Source organism: Scyliorhinus torazame, chromosome 4 (assembly GCF_047496885.1).
Source record: "Scyliorhinus torazame isolate Kashiwa2021f chromosome 4, sScyTor2.1, whole genome shotgun sequence".
Lineage (NCBI taxonomy): Eukaryota > Metazoa > Chordata > Chondrichthyes > Carcharhiniformes > Scyliorhinidae > Scyliorhinus > Scyliorhinus torazame.
This window is the reverse complement of record NC_092710.1, coordinates 369,828,223-369,845,144: the sequence shown is the minus strand read 5'-3', so window position 1 is coordinate 369,845,144 and position 16,922 is coordinate 369,828,223. Positions and strand designations below refer to the sequence as shown.

General features: G+C 46.2%; 1 protein-coding gene across 1 annotated transcript in view; it reads right to left on the bottom strand.

The window, feature by feature from the left end:
• The window catches only part of LOC140411781 (uncharacterized), a 34,274-nt gene extending 29,033 nt beyond the window's left edge, over positions 1 to 5,241 (bottom strand). Inside the window, exons 1-2 of the mRNA XM_072500763.1 lie at positions 5,176 to 5,241; positions 3,627 to 3,810 (exon numbers count right to left, since the gene is read on the bottom strand). The gene's annotated coding sequence lies outside the window, so the exon portion shown is untranslated. The remainder of the gene's footprint in view (positions 1 to 3,626; positions 3,811 to 5,175) is intronic.
• Positions 5,242 to 16,922: the final 11,681 nt, after the last annotated feature.

The following is a 16,922-nucleotide window of genomic DNA, read 5'->3' as shown; positions in this document are numbered from 1 at the left end:
CGAAAAGTTTGATACCCTCGGATATTTAACTCCCAGTCGTGACCATCCTTTAACCATGTTTCAGTAATGGCCACTAAATCATAGTCATTCACGATGATTTGCGCCATCAACTCATTTACCTTATTCCGAATACTACGAGCATTCAGGTAAAGTACACTTATGTTGGCTTTTTTACCTCTGTTCTTAATCTTAACACCTCGATCAGTAACCTCTCCTAAGTTATATTTCCTCTTAACCTTTCTCCTAATTTTCCTTGTCGTCGAACCCATATCTTCCTGTAACAACCTGCCGCGTCGCTTACCATTAATGTTTTCACTTCCCGTTTTATTTCTTTTAGTATTCCTGGTCCTATTCACTGAGCTCCCCTCAGTCACTGTACCTTGTACTGTCGCCCTTTTGGATTTTTGACTATGGCTTCTCTGCCTTACACTTTCCCCCTTACTGCCTTTTATTTCTGTCCCTGTTTTACTACCTTCCAACTTCCTGCATCGGTTCCCATCCCCCTGCCACATTAGTTTAAACTCTCCCCAACAGCTCTAGCAAACCCCCCCCCCCCCCAAGACATCGGTTCCAGTCCTGCCCAGGTGCAGACCGTCCGGTTTGTACTGGTCCCACTTAAGATGCCCCTTAAACGTCACTATCGTCCCTGCTTCCACCGCCTCCTCCGGCAGCGAGTTCCAGGCACCCACTACCCTCTGTGTAAAACACGTTAAAAAGAAGCAAAGAAAGGCCTTCCAGCATGACAGCAAAACACAAAATATCCAAATGCCTGACACCTGTAAGGCTGATAAATTTCCCAGCGAGACAGATAGAACTTTGGTGAAGGGTCAGGAGGGGCTTGTTCTCTATCTGACTTTCCAAACACACACAACAAATCCCACTCCCTATTGTCAGTGTAACAGGCAGCTCCCAGTATATAAGATGGAGACAAGGTGATAAAAGGTGTGGATAAAGTAGACATGGAGCAGATGCTTCCTCTTATGGGGAATTCGGAAACGAGACGTCACAGACTTTAGATCAGAGGAAGAAAGTTTAAAACAGATTTGAGGTGAAACTACTTCTCCCAAAGTGTTGTGAATCTGTGGAATTCGCCCCCACACCCAAAGATGTGCAGGTTCGGTGAATTGGCCACACTAAATTGCCTCTAAATTGGAAAAAATGAATTGGGTACTCTAAACGTATTTATTTTATTAAATTTAAGGGGGAGTTAGACAGATTTTCAATTGGTAATGGGGTGAAGGGTTATGGAGAACGGGCAGGACGGTGGAGTTGAGGTCAGGATGGCATCAGCCATGATCGAATGGCGGAACAGGGTCAAAGGGCAGATGCCCAAATTCTGCTCCTTTATATCTGATCGAATCTTATTAGCAACGCCACCCCTCAGGGAGATGAAATGAAATGAAAATCCCTTACTGTCACAAGTAGGCTTCAAATGAAGTTACTGTGAAAAGCCCCTAGTCGCCACATTCCGGCGCCTGTTTGTGGAGGCTGTTACGGGAATTGAACCGTGCTGCTGGCCTGCCTTGGTCTGCTTTAAAAGCCAGCTCTTTAGCCCTGTGCTAAACCAGCCCCAATGTGGACATTGGGGGATTGTGTGCAATGGGCTCCGTCAGCTCAGTTGCATCTCTTCAATATTCAAACTGTCTCAATGTGTCTCTGAAATCCAGCCCGGTCCCAGTTAGTGAGTTGTCCTGTGATGTGGACCAGTGTCATGGAGACCAGGATAGAGCCATGGGGAGGGGGTTGTTTTGGGCAGTACGACAGATTGGGTGATAGTGGATCAGGGCCTGATTTACACTCCAATCCATTCCACCAGAGTCAATGGGAATGAAAATGGAGCTGCTGCCCAGGATGGGTTTCAGGCCCTGCTTTACCCTCCAGCCTGTGCTGTCTTATTGGATCTCAGCTGGCCCAATAGGTGGCTGGTGTACGCTCACACATTGGTGCTCCTGTCCAAGACAAATTTAAACTGCTGCTGGAATCTTCACTGAGTTATCCAATCACACCTCAATGTCAATGAGGCTACAACAGGCAGATTAACCTCGCAGGTCTGGGAAGTGGGAACAATCCACGTTCCTCTCCAAAAACTCAATCTCCATTTTCCCACTGCCGCTGGCTTGAAATCCTGGAACTGACAACTTAACGATGTTGGTGTATCTGCACCACATGGAACGCAGCGTTTAAAAACAGGGCTCATCGCCATCTTAGAACACCAAGGAAAGGGTCATAAAAACCAACCTTGTCGACAACTCCCACATCCCAAGAAGCAATAATAAATACCATGTGACCACAATCTGCAATGACTCAACCAAATATGTTCCTGGTTAAAGTTTTTTACAGCTTCATTTTTCTACAGGATTGAGGAGCAATGGAACAATTTCAAATATAAAAATCAGCTCCACCTATTGCTCTGAAATGTGGGCCCTGTAAATGTCCCAATGGACAATTGAAATGAGGTTTCAGATCTGCCTTTGGGGCAGTTTTACTTCAGTGGTCAGTGGGTGCCCCAGATCTCCCGGACATTTCCAATGTCCTTGTTATTGAGTGAGGCACTCAGCTGATGTGATGACTTTGCATTGACAGAGCCACACACCATCGCCTGGCCTCTCTTCACAGTAACATTTACATGGTGCTTTGCAACTTCTGATGTTGAACTCATGAGAGACGAAGAAAAACATTATCACAAGCTCAAAGTGACTTCACCTGCAACTGGACAAACTAAATTGCTGGATTTTCTACCCTGATATTCAAAATGGAACTGTAATTCTCTCTGACTCTTTATTCCCGGGATTAGTTACACAGATTGTCACAAGCCAGAAGCTGACAGGAATGAGGAGGTGGGTGGTGGGTGTGAGTGTGATTCCTCACAGCAGAGACTGGAGGGAATGATCCCGGGCATCCGGAAAGGGGGCAGGGAAAATATCTGGAAGTTATTGCAGCTGGGAAAGGTGAAGAGAATTCTGCACCAAAGAATGGCCAAGAGTTTCGATTTTGCCCTGGAGTGACTCAAATAGACCAGGGGCTCTGATTGGACAGACAGTCGGCGGGGATTGAACTATCTGTTCCTGCCCCCCTGTCCAATAGGAGCCCTTCAAAACATTAAAAAGATGTGTTGGAGGGCATTTTGTGATACTGGACTATGATATAAATTATAGGTGGCCCTGTCACTACATTTGTGCTCCTATATTACTTTTGAATAGTTCTGATGAAACAAAAGGTACTCATTGGCTTCGATGCCTGTTTAGAAGAGGCAATGTGTAGAAATAGAGAGTGTATTCACAATGCTGTTAATATCAGAAAAGACACGAAAAGGCCGTTAGCTATTTCCGCGTATCCGGTGTGACGAGGTGACTGTGCTCAGAGGCTTTACCGATCGTCCACTCCCGTTGGGTGGCGGTCCTGGCTTGGCACTGTGTCACGATAAATTTCACCACCCGTTATTCACTCAACAGTCTGTGCGCCTCGGATTCCCAACTAACTCTGGCCGTCACGTGAGAGCTCAATTGCCCCCTTAATTCAGGCTCAGCATGGGGCCTCGAGCCGCCAATTAGTACGAAAGAAAATGGTATCGCGGACCAACAAAACAAAACCATAAAAATACATTTTAAACTGAGTCTGTTACTCACTTGGCCTTGATACCAGATTCGTTGGATGTGACCTCACCGTCCGTCCGCCTCGCCGTGTGACTCTAATTTCTGGCGGTCAACGGTTTGACTACTCGCCTTGTCCACCGGCTCGAGCGGCGTCCGGCTCAGCAACACCCCGCCAGACTACGCCAAGTGTTAGAGGTGAAAATATTCCCACGAAGGCCTGAGTATCAGTAACAAAAAGCAGTTTGTGTCAGAATTCTGGGAGACAAGCCCTGGGGACTCCGCAGCCTATTGACAGCACCCTTTCTCACTTGAGCTAAGGCTCACACGGGTTAATATACAGATTGAAGGGGCGGAATTAGTTGTTTTCTCATTTACATACAATCAATCAACTATATTCGTGTCACACTTATTACATGCGGTCAATCAATTTTCCAAGCATCCCCAATTATCACATATATGGTTAAAGTGGGTGTTGTCTTACCCGCCCCTAACTTCATACAGAAGTCATTGAAAACTAACATCATGATGAGTCCTGTCTACAGCTGTAGACCTTGAGCTTATCAAGGATACATTGCAAGTCTTGTTCTGTGAAGCTGTTATCAGCGGCTGTTGGGACACTCTCTATACAGACCCACGCTTGGCTCTCATGAGACAGTTTACAGGGAATGAGGCTTGTTCAGCCATTTTATATCAGGGTGACAGAGACGACACGGTTAACACATCATGGAAAAGCGAGGCACAAGGCCGCTTTTCTGGGGTCCCCCCGGGGAGCCATGAGTCTGGCGTTCGGGTAAGAGCAAAATACTCTGGTAGAAAATAAACACTGATGAAAGACGGGTGGGATCCCACGCAGCCCCTGTGGAACAGAGACAATGGTGAGATACACAGAAGTGAGATCAGACAAATAAAACAGGAGTCATCTTAGTTCACCAGTTAGAAGAACAAATGACTGAAATGAAGCCTTCACACCGTTGGGAAAACAGGCTAGTTTCAAGGAATTGAGCTCTGACTCCTTTAAGCACAGCAATAAAGCGAGTAAAGATAGCGGCAGTACAGACTGTGCAAACTGGCAACGACATCACAGAAAACTGCTCCAATTACGGCTAAAGACTGTCCTGGAATGTCTCAAGGAGAGGGGAAAGAATTAGGCTCCCTGGAAATGGACATTTTAAATCAACTAAAAGTTTAGACATATCCAAAGGACAGGGAGGGAAAAAAATCAAATAAAGTAAAGTCCAGATGATCAGAAAGGGGCTGAAACGCTCAATCAGCTTTTGTTCAGAAATATCTGAGGTTGACAAATCCCCCTCCCAAAACGGAAAATGGGGAGTAAAGTCAATACAAGATTATGGTTCGAAACTTAACAATGGATTCTTGTCCAGAATAACTTCAGATCGTTTCGAGCCGTCCAGATAAACTCGGCAGTAACTCAATTCAATTGAAGCAAAAATAACCATCCAGTCACATCTCTTTCAAACACTGGTTAAATAGCGAACATTGAAAATTGAATTCAGTTTGAAGACCAAGAAAGAAATTTGAGTAACATTGAAGGAAAGAATAAATAAAGTTTGAGGTCACGTACCAGATAAAAATGGCATCATGCCAAGTTCTCCGCCTCTTTCGATTCTGCACAAAAATGTAACCATTTCAGCAAGCAGGTCACCTGTACAAAGAAATATACGTCTCTCAGAATAGCTAATGCCTAGAAAGTTAATCAGTGGCAATCGACTGAAATGGAATAACATAGATAAAGTTTCATGCCGAATGAGAATGGTAGATTTTGTTCAGTATTTTAATGAAGCGATTGTGAAATTGCTGTCTCTTTACGCTGATATTTGCGACCTGTGAGAATGTGTGTGTTTGGTCTGTGAATGTTAATTTCTCTCTGCTAAGGTTTATCTTCGAAGAAAGTATCCTTGGGTTTATAATCTGGAATTTTAGAATAGGCTCCAGAAGGATTGTTACCTAACTTATTTTGGTGTGTCGGCTGACATTGTGATTTAAAAGATCATAGTTTGAGTGTAGTTAGCAATGACATTTCCAGGGTAATTTTGATACACAAGGGATTTTAATCAGGGTACAAAATCAAGTATGTAAGAATAATATTAGTTTTATGGTGTTCATTGGAAGTTCGGACAGTTGAAATACATATGGCATATGACCAAGCCGGTGTTTCATTAGTTCAGGGTTAAAACTTCCCTGACACAAATACTTTGTGATCATCAGTAGGGTAAAACTAACCTGTCTCACAACGGAGATGTTTTAATTCTGAGACTGCAGGATTAGGTGTAAAGGACAGATGGGTAAATAAAATATGTCCATGATCATGTTTCTTGTTTAAACAAAAGTAGGCTGGTGACAACATGCCGTCTGGTAGAGAGCCCCGATACAGCGCAAAATTGGTTCAGTCATATATTCAACAACTTATTGTGTTTGATAATTTAAAATAAATGTTTAAAATTAGCTTGGAAATTAAAACTGCAGACAATGTGGAAGCTGGTTTTAAAAGGAAAAACACCCAACTCTGATTGAAAGCAAATCTATATTCCAAAAAACACATCGTTCTCAGATACTTGATCACAGGAACTTGGCAGCAATCCAACTTTTACTCCACCCCCTTTTCAAACCAGCAGAGAATTGCCCCGGGCTGGGTTTGCCTGTCCACACTCTGAGCTCAGGCTTCGTCATTCTGATAAAGTAATAAAAGACAAAACAGCTGAAGATGTATTTTTAACTGGAACTGACAAATCTTAAGTTTTGAATTGTCAGATATATTCAGATGAGTTAAGCCACTCTGTCCCATGCAGAATGGATCTTTGGTGTTAGAACATAGACATAGAACATGCAGTGCGGAACTTTACAAGTAACTATAAGTGCCTGGATATTTGCAGCAGCTTCAGGAATTTGAGACAGTTGAGTTATTGTAAACGGGCTAATTAACCAGGCAAATGCACGTCAAGGTCGGGTTCAAACCCAACAGAACGAGGAAAATGGATATGAACGGGTTGGAATATATATAAGGACAACTAACCCCTGCATAACCCACGTGTTCGCCCAGACAGGAAAAGCTTTATACGGACAACACCTGGTGACGACCAGGACACTTTTCCAATTTTCCTTTAAATTTTGAGGTTAAACATTCAAGAAGGGCTGGAACGGCAGCAGCAGCTGTGGGGACTCGTGAGGGCTCTTGAGACCTCAGAACAACTACAAGCACTTCAAGGCGCTTGAACATCATTGGCTTGACAACGTACACAGGATGCAGGTAGATATATGAACTATGGTGCTTTATATAATTTTAGTGACGGGATGTGCATCCCAGCAGCCAGAGACTGGACCAATGATATAGTTTATTTGAATGTTTGGTTACAGCTACATTCGGGGAAAGACATCGGATGCGAATACAACTTGTGTCTGTACTTCTCGCGTGTTCCGGTATTGTTTATAACATGAAATAAATCTGCGCAGTGTGTTTAGTCAGGTTGGTATGAAGCAGGCTGCCAATGACACGGGCTAGATTTTTAGGACATGACAACCTACACAGGGTTAGAAGAGGCAGAATCAATGATGCAGTGACTTGACTGAACACAGAAACTTCGATGGTAAAGTCACCGGACATACGGAGGTTAAATGCGAAGGTGGAACAACTTACAGGAATAAAGAAGAGAATATTAGGGAAAGCAGAGAAAGGTCTAGCCAGCTTGGGGAAGAGGGCCTGGATATACAATTGAATAGGACAACAGTGTTAGGTACACACACTGAGACATTCAACAATAATTAACAAACACATCGACCGAGAGAGGGAGACAGCCGGAAGGCTCTGACAGGGGCAGCTAAGACACAACCTTGATCTGATCTAAAGGGGGGAGGTGCCTGATTGAATGGACAGCCCGCTACTGGCTAAGCTAGCCAAATGACAAGGGACGCTGGACAACCGTACTCTGAAGGGAGTAACCAGAGTATACTCAGCGATCCCCGACTGTAAAATGGACGAGATGACGGGGGTACAGATGGTCCTGATGATCCCGATCATCACACTGGACTCAGGGCCATGCCCTCACAACCAACTGGAGGACATTGGAATGGTACAGGCTAACCCCTCCCTCAGGTACTATCTCATCGAGACCATAAAACCATAAGACATAGGAACGGAAGTAAGGCCATTCGGCCCATCGAGTCCACTCCACCATTCAATCATGGCTGATTTCAACTCCATTTACCCGCTCTCTCTCCGTTGCCCTTAATTCCTCGAGAAATCAAGAATTTATCAACTTCTGTCTTAAAGACACTCAACATCCCGGCCTCCACCGCCCTCTGTGGCAATGAATTCCACAGACCCACCACTCTCTGGCTGAAGAAATTTCTCCTCATCTCTGTTCTAAAGTGACTCCCTTTTATTCTCAGGCTGTGCCTTCGGGTCCTAGTCTCCCCTGCTAATGGAAACAACTTCCCTACATCCACCCTATCTAAGCCATTCATTATCTTGTAAGTTTCTATTAGATCTCCCCTCAACCTCCTAAACTCCAATGAATATAATCCCAGGATCCTCAGACGTTCATCGTATGTTAGGCCTACCATTCCTGGGATCATCCGTGTGAATCTCCGCTGGACCCGCTCCAGTGCCAGGATGTCCTTCCTGAGGTGTGGGGCCCAAAATTGCTCACCGTATTCTAAATGGGGCCTAACTAATGCTTTATAAAGCTTCAGAAGTACATCCCTGCTTTTATATTCCAAGCCTCTTGAGATAAATTACAACATTGCATTTGCTTTCTTAATTACAGACTCAACCTGCAAGTTTACCTTTAGAGAATCCTGGACTAGGACTCTCAAGTCCCTTTGCACTTCAGCATTCTGGTGGTATACAAAGAACAAAGAACAAAGAAATGTACAGCACAGGAACAGGCCCTTCGGCCCTCCAAGCCTGTGCCGACCATGCTGCCCGACTAAACTACAATCTTCTACACTTCCTGGGTCCGTATCCCTATATTCCCATCCTATTCATGTATTTGTCAAGATGCCCCTTAAATGTCACTATCGTCCCTGCTTCCACCACCTCCTCCGGTAGCGAGTTCCAGGCACCCACTACCCTCTGCGTAAAAAACTTGCCTCGTACATCTACTCTAAACCTTGCCCCTCTCACCTTAAACCTATGCCCCCTAGTAATTGACCCCTCTACCCTGGGGAAAAGCCTCTGACTATCCACTCTGTCTATGCCCCTCATAATTTTGTATACCTCTATCAGGTCTCCCCTCAACCTCCTTCGTTCCATGAGAACAAACCGAGTTTATTCAACCGCTCCTCATAGCTAATGCCCTCCATACCAGGCAACATTCTGGTAAATCTCTTCTGCACCCTCTCTAAAGCCTCCACATCCTTCTGGTAGTGTGGCGACCAGAATTGAACACTATACTCTAAGTGTGGCCTAACTAAGGTTCTATACAGCTGCAACATGACTTGCCAATTCTTATACTCAATGCCCCGGCCAATGAAGGCAAGCATGCCGTATGCCTTCTTGACTACCTTCTCCACCTGTGTTGCCCCTTTCAATGACCTGTGGACCTGTACTCCTAGATCTCTTTGACTTTCAATACTCTTGAGGGTTCTACCATTCACTGTATATTCCCTACCTGCATTAGACATTCCAAAATGCATTACCTCACATTTGTCCGGATTAAACTCCATCTGCCATCTCTCCGCCCAAGTCTCCAAACAATCTAAATCCTGCTGTATCCTCTGACAGTCCTCATCGCTATCCGCAATTCCACCAACCTTTGTGTCATCTGCAAACTTATTAATCAGACCAGTTACATTTTCCTCCAAATCGTTTATGTATACTACAAAAAGCAAAGGTCCTAGCACTGATCCCTGTGGAACACCACTGGTCACAGCCCTCCAATTAGAAAAGCATCCTTCCATTGCTACGCTCTACCTTCTATGACCTAGCCAGTTCTGTATCCACCTTGCCAGCTCACCCCTGATCCCGTGTGACTTCACCTTTTGACTAGTCTACCATGCGGGACCTTGTCAAAGGCCTTACTGAAGTCCATATAGACAACATCCACTGCCCTACCTGCATCAATCATCTTAGTGACCTCCTCGAAAAACCCTATCAAGTTAGTGAGACACGACCTCCCCTTCACAAAACCATGCTGCCTCTCACTAATACGTCCATTTGCTTCCAAATGGGAGTAGATCCTGTCTCGAAGAATTCTCTCCAGTAATTTCCCTACCACTGAAGTAAGGCTCACCGGCCTGTAGTTCCCTGGATTAACCTTGCGACCCTTCTTAAACAGAGGAACAACATTGGCTATTCTCCAGTCCTCCGGGACATCCCCTGAAGACAGTGAGGATCCAAAGATTTCTGTCAAGGCCTCAGCAATTTCCTCTCCAGCCTCCTTCAGTATTCTGGGGTAGATCCGATCAGGCCCTGGGGACTTATCTACCTTAATATTTTTTAAGACACCCAACACCTCGTCTTTTTGGATCTCAATGTGACCCAGGCTATCTACACACCCTTCTCCAGACTCAACATCTACCAATTTCTTCTCTTTGGTGAATACTGATGCAAAGTATTCATTTAGTACCTCGCCCATTTCCTCTGGCTCCACACATAGATTCCCTTGCCTATCCTTCAGTGGGCCAACCCTTTCCCTGGCTACCCTCTTGCTTTTTATGTACGTGTAAAAAGCCTTTGGATTTTCCTTAACCCTATTTGCCAATGACTTTTTGTGACCCCTTCTAGCCCTCCTGACTCCTTGCTTAAGTTCCTTCCTACTTTCCTTATATTCCACGCAGGCATCGTCTGTTCCCAGCCTTTTAGCCCTTGACAAATGCCTCCTTTTTCTTTTTGACAAGGCCTACAATATCTCTCGTTATCCAAGGTTCCCGAAAATTGCCGTATTTATCCTTCTTCCTCACAGGAACATGCCGGTCCTGAATTCCTTTCAACTGCCACTTGAAAGCCTCCCACATGTCAGATGTTGATTTGCCCTCAAACATCTGCCCCCAATCTATGTTCTTCAGTTCCCGCCTAATATTGTTATAATTAGCCTTCCCCCAATTTAGCACATTCATCCTCGGACCACTCTTATCCTTGTCCACCAGTACTTTAAAACTTATTGAATTGTGGTCACTGTTACCGAAATGCTCCCCTTTGTTCTACCACCTGGCCGGGCTCATTCCCCAATACCAGGTCCAGTACCGCCCCTTCCCTAGTTGGACTGTCTACATATTGTTTTAAGAAGCCCTCCTGGATGCTCCTTACAAACTCCGCCCCGTCTAAGCCCCGGGACTAAGTGAGTCCCAGTCAATGTTGGGGAAGTTGAAGTCTCCCATCACCACAACCCTGTTGCTTTTACTCTTTTCCAAAATCTGTCTACCTATCTGCTCCTCTATCTCCCGCTGGCTGTTGGGAGGCCTGTAATAAACCCCCAACATTGTGACTGCACCCTTCTTATTCCTGATCTCTACCCATATAGCCTCACTGCCCTCTGAGGTGTCCTCCCGCAGTACAGCTATGATATTCTCCCGAACCAGTAGCGCAACTCCGCCTCCCCTTTTACATCCCCCTCTATCCCGCCTGAAACATCTAAATCCTGGAACGTTTAGCTGCCAATCCTGCCCTTCCCTCAACCAGGTCTCTGTAATGGCAACAACATCATAGTTCCAAGTACTAATCCAAGCTCTAAGTTCATCTGCCTTACCCGTAATACTTCTTGCATTAAAACATATGCACTTCAGGCCACCAGACCCACTGTGTTCAGCAACTTCTCCCTGTCTGCTTTGCCTCAGAGCCACACTGTCCCTATTCCCCAGTTCTCCCTCAATGCTCTCACCTGCTGACCTATTGCTCCCGTACCCACCTCCCTGCCATACTAGTTTAAACCAGTATGGTATGTATTAGGGGTAATACGGTACACGACGAGTCGACAGGCTATTGGTGGAGGGATGCCAGGTCCTGATAGGATCTACCACCTACTGGACTCCACCCACAAATGCCAGTATAAGAATCCAGTTTTTCCCTCCATTTCCCTCAGCAGTTGCATTCTGTAACCACGCTGCTGGGGATAAAGTTCTGCTTAATAAAGCCTTCAATTGACATTACCTCAACCTGCCTCGCGTCATATTGATGGTGCTACAAGCATTATGAATTTTGTCACCGTTTAGAAAATAGTCCATGCCTCTATTCTTTTTTCCAAAGTGCAAGACCTCGCACTTGCCCACGTTGAATTTCATCAGCCATTTCTTGGACCACTCTCCTAAACTGTCTAAATCTTTCTGCAGACTCCCCACCCCCTCCATACTACCTGCCCCTCCACCTATCTTTGTATCATCGGCAAACTTAGCCAGAATGCCCCCAGTCCCGTCATCTAGATCGTTAATATATAAAGAGAACAGGTGCGGCCCCAACACTGAACCCTGCGGGACATCACTAGTCACCGGTTGCCATTCCGAAAAAGAACTTTTTATCCCAACTCTCTGCCTTCTGCCTGACAGCCAATCGTCAATCCATGTTAGTACCTTGCCTCGAATACCATGGGCCCTTATTTTACTCAGCAGTCTCCCGTGAGGCACCTTATCAAAGGCATTTTGGAAGTCAAGATCGATAACATCCATTGGCTCTCCTTGGTCTAACATATTTGTTATCTCTTCAAAGAACTCTAACAGGTTTGTCAGGCACGACCTCCCCTTACTAAATCCATGCTGACTTGTCCTAATCCGACCCTGGGCGTCCAAGAATTTAGAAACCTCATCCTTAACAATGGATTCTAGAATCTTGCCAACATCCGAGGTTAGGCTAATTGGCCTATAATTTTCCATCTTGTTCCTTGTTCCCTTCTTGAACAGGGGGGTTACAACAGCGATTTTCCAATCCTCTGGGACTTTCCCTGACTCCTGTGACTTTTGAAAGATCATAACAAACGCCTCCACTATTTCTTCAGCTATCTCCTTTACAACTCTAGGATGTAGCCCATCTGGGCCCGGAGATTTATCAATTTTTGGACCTCTTAGTTTCTCTAGCACTTTCTCCTTTGTGATGGCTACCATATTCAACTCTGCCCCCTGACTCTCCTGAAATGTTGGGATATTACTCATGTCTTCTACTGTAAAGACTGACGCAAAGTACTTATTTAGTTCCTCAGCTATTTCCTTGTCTCCCATCACTAGATTACCAGCGTCATTTTGGAGTGGCCCAATGTCTACTTTTGCCTCCCGTTTGTTTTTAATGTATTTAAAGAAACGTTTACTATCATTCCTAATGTTACTGGCTAGCCTACCTTCATATTTGATCCTCTCTTTCCTTATTTCTCTCTTTGTTATCCTCTGTTTGTTTTTGTAGCCTTCCCAATCTTCTGACTTCCCACTACTCTTTGCCACATTATAGGCTTTCTCTTTTGCTTTGATGCATTCCCTAACTTCCTTTGTCAGCCATGGCTGCCTAATCCCCCCTCTGATAACCTTTCTTTTCTTTGGGATGAACCTCTGTACTATGTCCTCAATTACTCCCAGAAACTCCTGCCATTGCTGTTCTACTGTCTTTCCCACTAAAGTCTGCTCCCAGTCGATTTTCGTCAGTTCCTCCCTCATGCCCCTGTAGTTACCTTTATTTAACTGGAACACCTTTACATCTGATTCGACCTTCTTTCTTTCAAATTGGAGATTGAATTCGACCATAATATGATCACTGCCTCCTAAGTGTTCCCTTACTTTAAGATCTTTAATCAAGTCTGGCTCATTACATAACACGAAGACCAGAATGGCCTGTCCCCTCGTGGGTTCCATCACAAGCTGTTCCAAAAAGCCCTCCTGTAAACATTCAATGAATTCCCTTTCCTTGGGTCCACTGGCAGCATTATTTACCCAGTCCACCTGCATACTGAAGTCCCCCATGATCACTGTGGCCTTGCCTTTCTGACATGCACTTTCTATTTCGTGGTGCATTTTGTGCCCCTGATCCTGACCACTGTTAGGAGGCCTGTACATAACTCCCATTATGGTTTTTTTGCCTTTGTAGTTCCTCAACTCTACCCACACAGACTCCACATCATCTGACCCTATGTCGTTTAGTGCTATTGATTTAATTTCATTCCTAATTAACAAGGCAACCCCGCCCCCTCTGCCCACCTCCCTGTCTTTTCGATAGGTTGTGAATCTCTGGATGTTTAAATGCCAGTCCTGTACCCCCTGCAACCACGTCTCTGTGATGCCAACCACATCATACCTGTCAGTCACAATCTGGGCCACAAGCTCATCTATTATTTTGTGTCTTTCATGTTTTTTCTTTTCTTTAAAATAAATGTTCAAATTTAGTTTTCAAAATAGTGGCAAGTGGTTTGAAATTCGTCCTCTGACTTCAGACACCTTCTCAGTAAATACAATTGTTGTGATAACTTGTTCAAGTTTCCCTTTGGGATTTGGGTAGCCTGGCACTTACTGCCTGTCACATCATAACAAGAGAAAGAAGCATCAAACATCATCAGTTTCTGAATGAGGGAAGACTCCAATCATTTGGGTGATGTTACTATGAAAATTCAATTACCAGAGTCCCCACATCCGATCTCGGGACTTAATCCTGGAATTCTATGTCTGTCTCCCAGGGGAAGAACATCGCAGAGCAGGACACCTGCCTCTATATTGGTTACACAGTTGACCCCATCTCAAATCCCAGGATCCGGAAGATGAGAATGTTTTGAGGATGTGGTTGCGATTGTATATCTAATTGAGCTGTCGGACTGAGAGAGGTTTGGAGGGATGTCACTGTGTTATCTTGCTGCAATATCAGTGGGACCACGGATGGATCTCTGTGTCTATTCGGAACTCCAGATATGCGTTATCCCTTCTTAGTTCCCAAATAATAGAGAATCAAACTGCTTTTTGGCAAAGTTTTGTTGAACTTTATTGTCAGCTTTAGTGTCCACTGGTAAACTTTGGTTCCAATACAGACTGAGGTCAGGTTAATTGTCTTTAGCGAATACAGTGGTTGAGTTTAAAATACAAATCGTGGTAATTCTTCAAATCATCATACACAGTACAAAATGAGGGATTGATTTAAACAAAAGAAAATTGGCGAGTTAGCAAAAGCAAGCAGCAAAGAAATAGGTTTCAGAAAGAGATTGACTGATCCCGGAATGGATTATTCCATCCCGACAAGTGATTTTTAAGGAGATTATTATCTTAAAGTCTCACCTTCTTTTCATCTCTGATTGGTTTTACCTAATTTATAATCCACTCAATTCGACCGAAGTGTCTGTCTGTCAATTTTGAGAGAGATATGTATTTCGGAAGTTGGTGTGAATTTTCCATTCCATCGCCTGCCAATTTTCCAACTTATCCACAAACACATCCCAACATTATTGGAGAACATATTGTTTGCTGAGAAAGTATCTCTCTCGACTGGCTGTTTCCACAGAAATGGACCGGCCGGTTCTTTCACACAATGGGGCCTTTCAGCCAGCTGACGTCACTGCTCCTTCAGTCTCCAGTGATTCTCGAGCAATTTGCTAAATGTTCCCAGCTATTCGGCTTTCCTCACTCTCATGGTTAATATGATTCAGTTAATTACTCTCAATGAGTTCTCAATTAAACCTTTTATCTCTGTCATCGATAGCTCACAAAATATTTTCTGAAACGTTTTCCTACATGTGATTTAAATGTTGTGTTTTTGGGGAAGCGTCCTTTCGATGGGCAGCAGGTCTGACTTCAGCCAGGACCTGCCCCTGGAACGCTGGTCTCCCAGTTTCCTGCAGGTAGAAGCAGCTTTCACACCATGGAGAGGCAACTGGCAGCAATCCCGCTCAGCGACATTACCCCCTCAGTTCACCCTCTTCCTGTCACCCCCTGCAATGTAAAGTGTGGAGCGAAGGAGTTCCCCACCCCCCTGAGTGGAAATTGGAAGGTGTGAGGAAAGGAGAATGAGACCCGGGTCGGCACGGTGACACAGTGGTTAGCACTGCTGCTTCACAGCACCAGGGACCCGGGTCGGCACGGTGACACAGTGGTTAGCACTGCTGCTTCACAGCACCAGGGACCCGGGTCGGCACGGTGACACAGTGGTTAGCACTGCTGCTTCACAGTGCCAGAGACCCGGGTCAGCACGGTGACACAGTGGTTAGCACTGCTGCCTCACAGCACCAGGGACCCGGGTCAGCACGGTGACACAGTGGTTAGCACTGCTGTCTCACAGCGCCAGGGACCCGGGTCAGGACGGTGACACAGTGGTTAGCACTACTGCCTCACAGCACCAGGGACCCGGGTCAGCACGGTGACACAGTGGTTAGCACTGCTGCCTCACAGTGCCAGGGACCCGGGTCAGCACGGTGACACAGTGGTTGGCACTGCTGCCTCACAGTGCCAGGGACCCGGGTCAGCACGGTGACACAGTGGTTGGCACTGCTGCCTCACAGTGCCAGGGACCCGGGTCAGCACGGTGACACAGTGGTTGGCACTGCTGCCTCACAGTGCCAGGGACCCGGGTCAGCACGGTGACACAGTGGTTAGCACTGCTGCCTCACAGCACCAGGGACCCGGTTCAGCACGGTGACACAGTGGTTAGCACTGCTGCTTCACAGCACCAGTGACCCGGGTCACCACGGTGACACAGTGGTTACCACTGCTGCCTCACAGCGCCAGTGACCCGGGTCAGCACGGTGACCCAGTGGTTAGCACTGCTGTCTCACAGTGCCAGCGACCCGGGTCGGCACGGCGACACAGTGGTTAGCACTACTGCTTCACAGCACCAGTGACCCGGGTCGGCACGGCGACACAGTGGTTAGCACTGCTGCTTCACAGCACCAGTGACCCGGGTCAGCACGGCGACACAGTGGTTAGCACTGCTGCCTCACAGCACCAGGGACCCGGGTCAGCACGGTGACACAGTGGTTAGCACTCCTGACTCACGGTGCCAGGGACCCAGGGCAGCACGGTGACACAGTGGTTAGCACTGCTGCTTCACAGCACCAGGACCCGGGTCAGCACGGTGGCACAGTGGTTAGCACTGCTACCTCACAGCACCAGGGACCCGGGTCAGCACAGTGACACAGTGGTTAGCACTGCTGCCTCACAGCACCAGGGACCCGGGTCAGCACGGTGGCACAGTGGTTAGCACTGCTGCCTCACAGCACCAGGGACCCGGGTCAGCACAGTGACACAGTGGTTAGCACTGCTGCCTCACAGCGCCAGTGACCCGGGTCAGCACGGTGGCACAGTGGTTAGCACTACTGCCTCACAGAGCAAGGGACCCGGGTCAGCACGGTGACACAGTGGTTGGCACTGCTGCCTCACAGCGCCAGGGACCCGGGTCAGCAAGGTGGCACAGTGGTTAGCACTGCT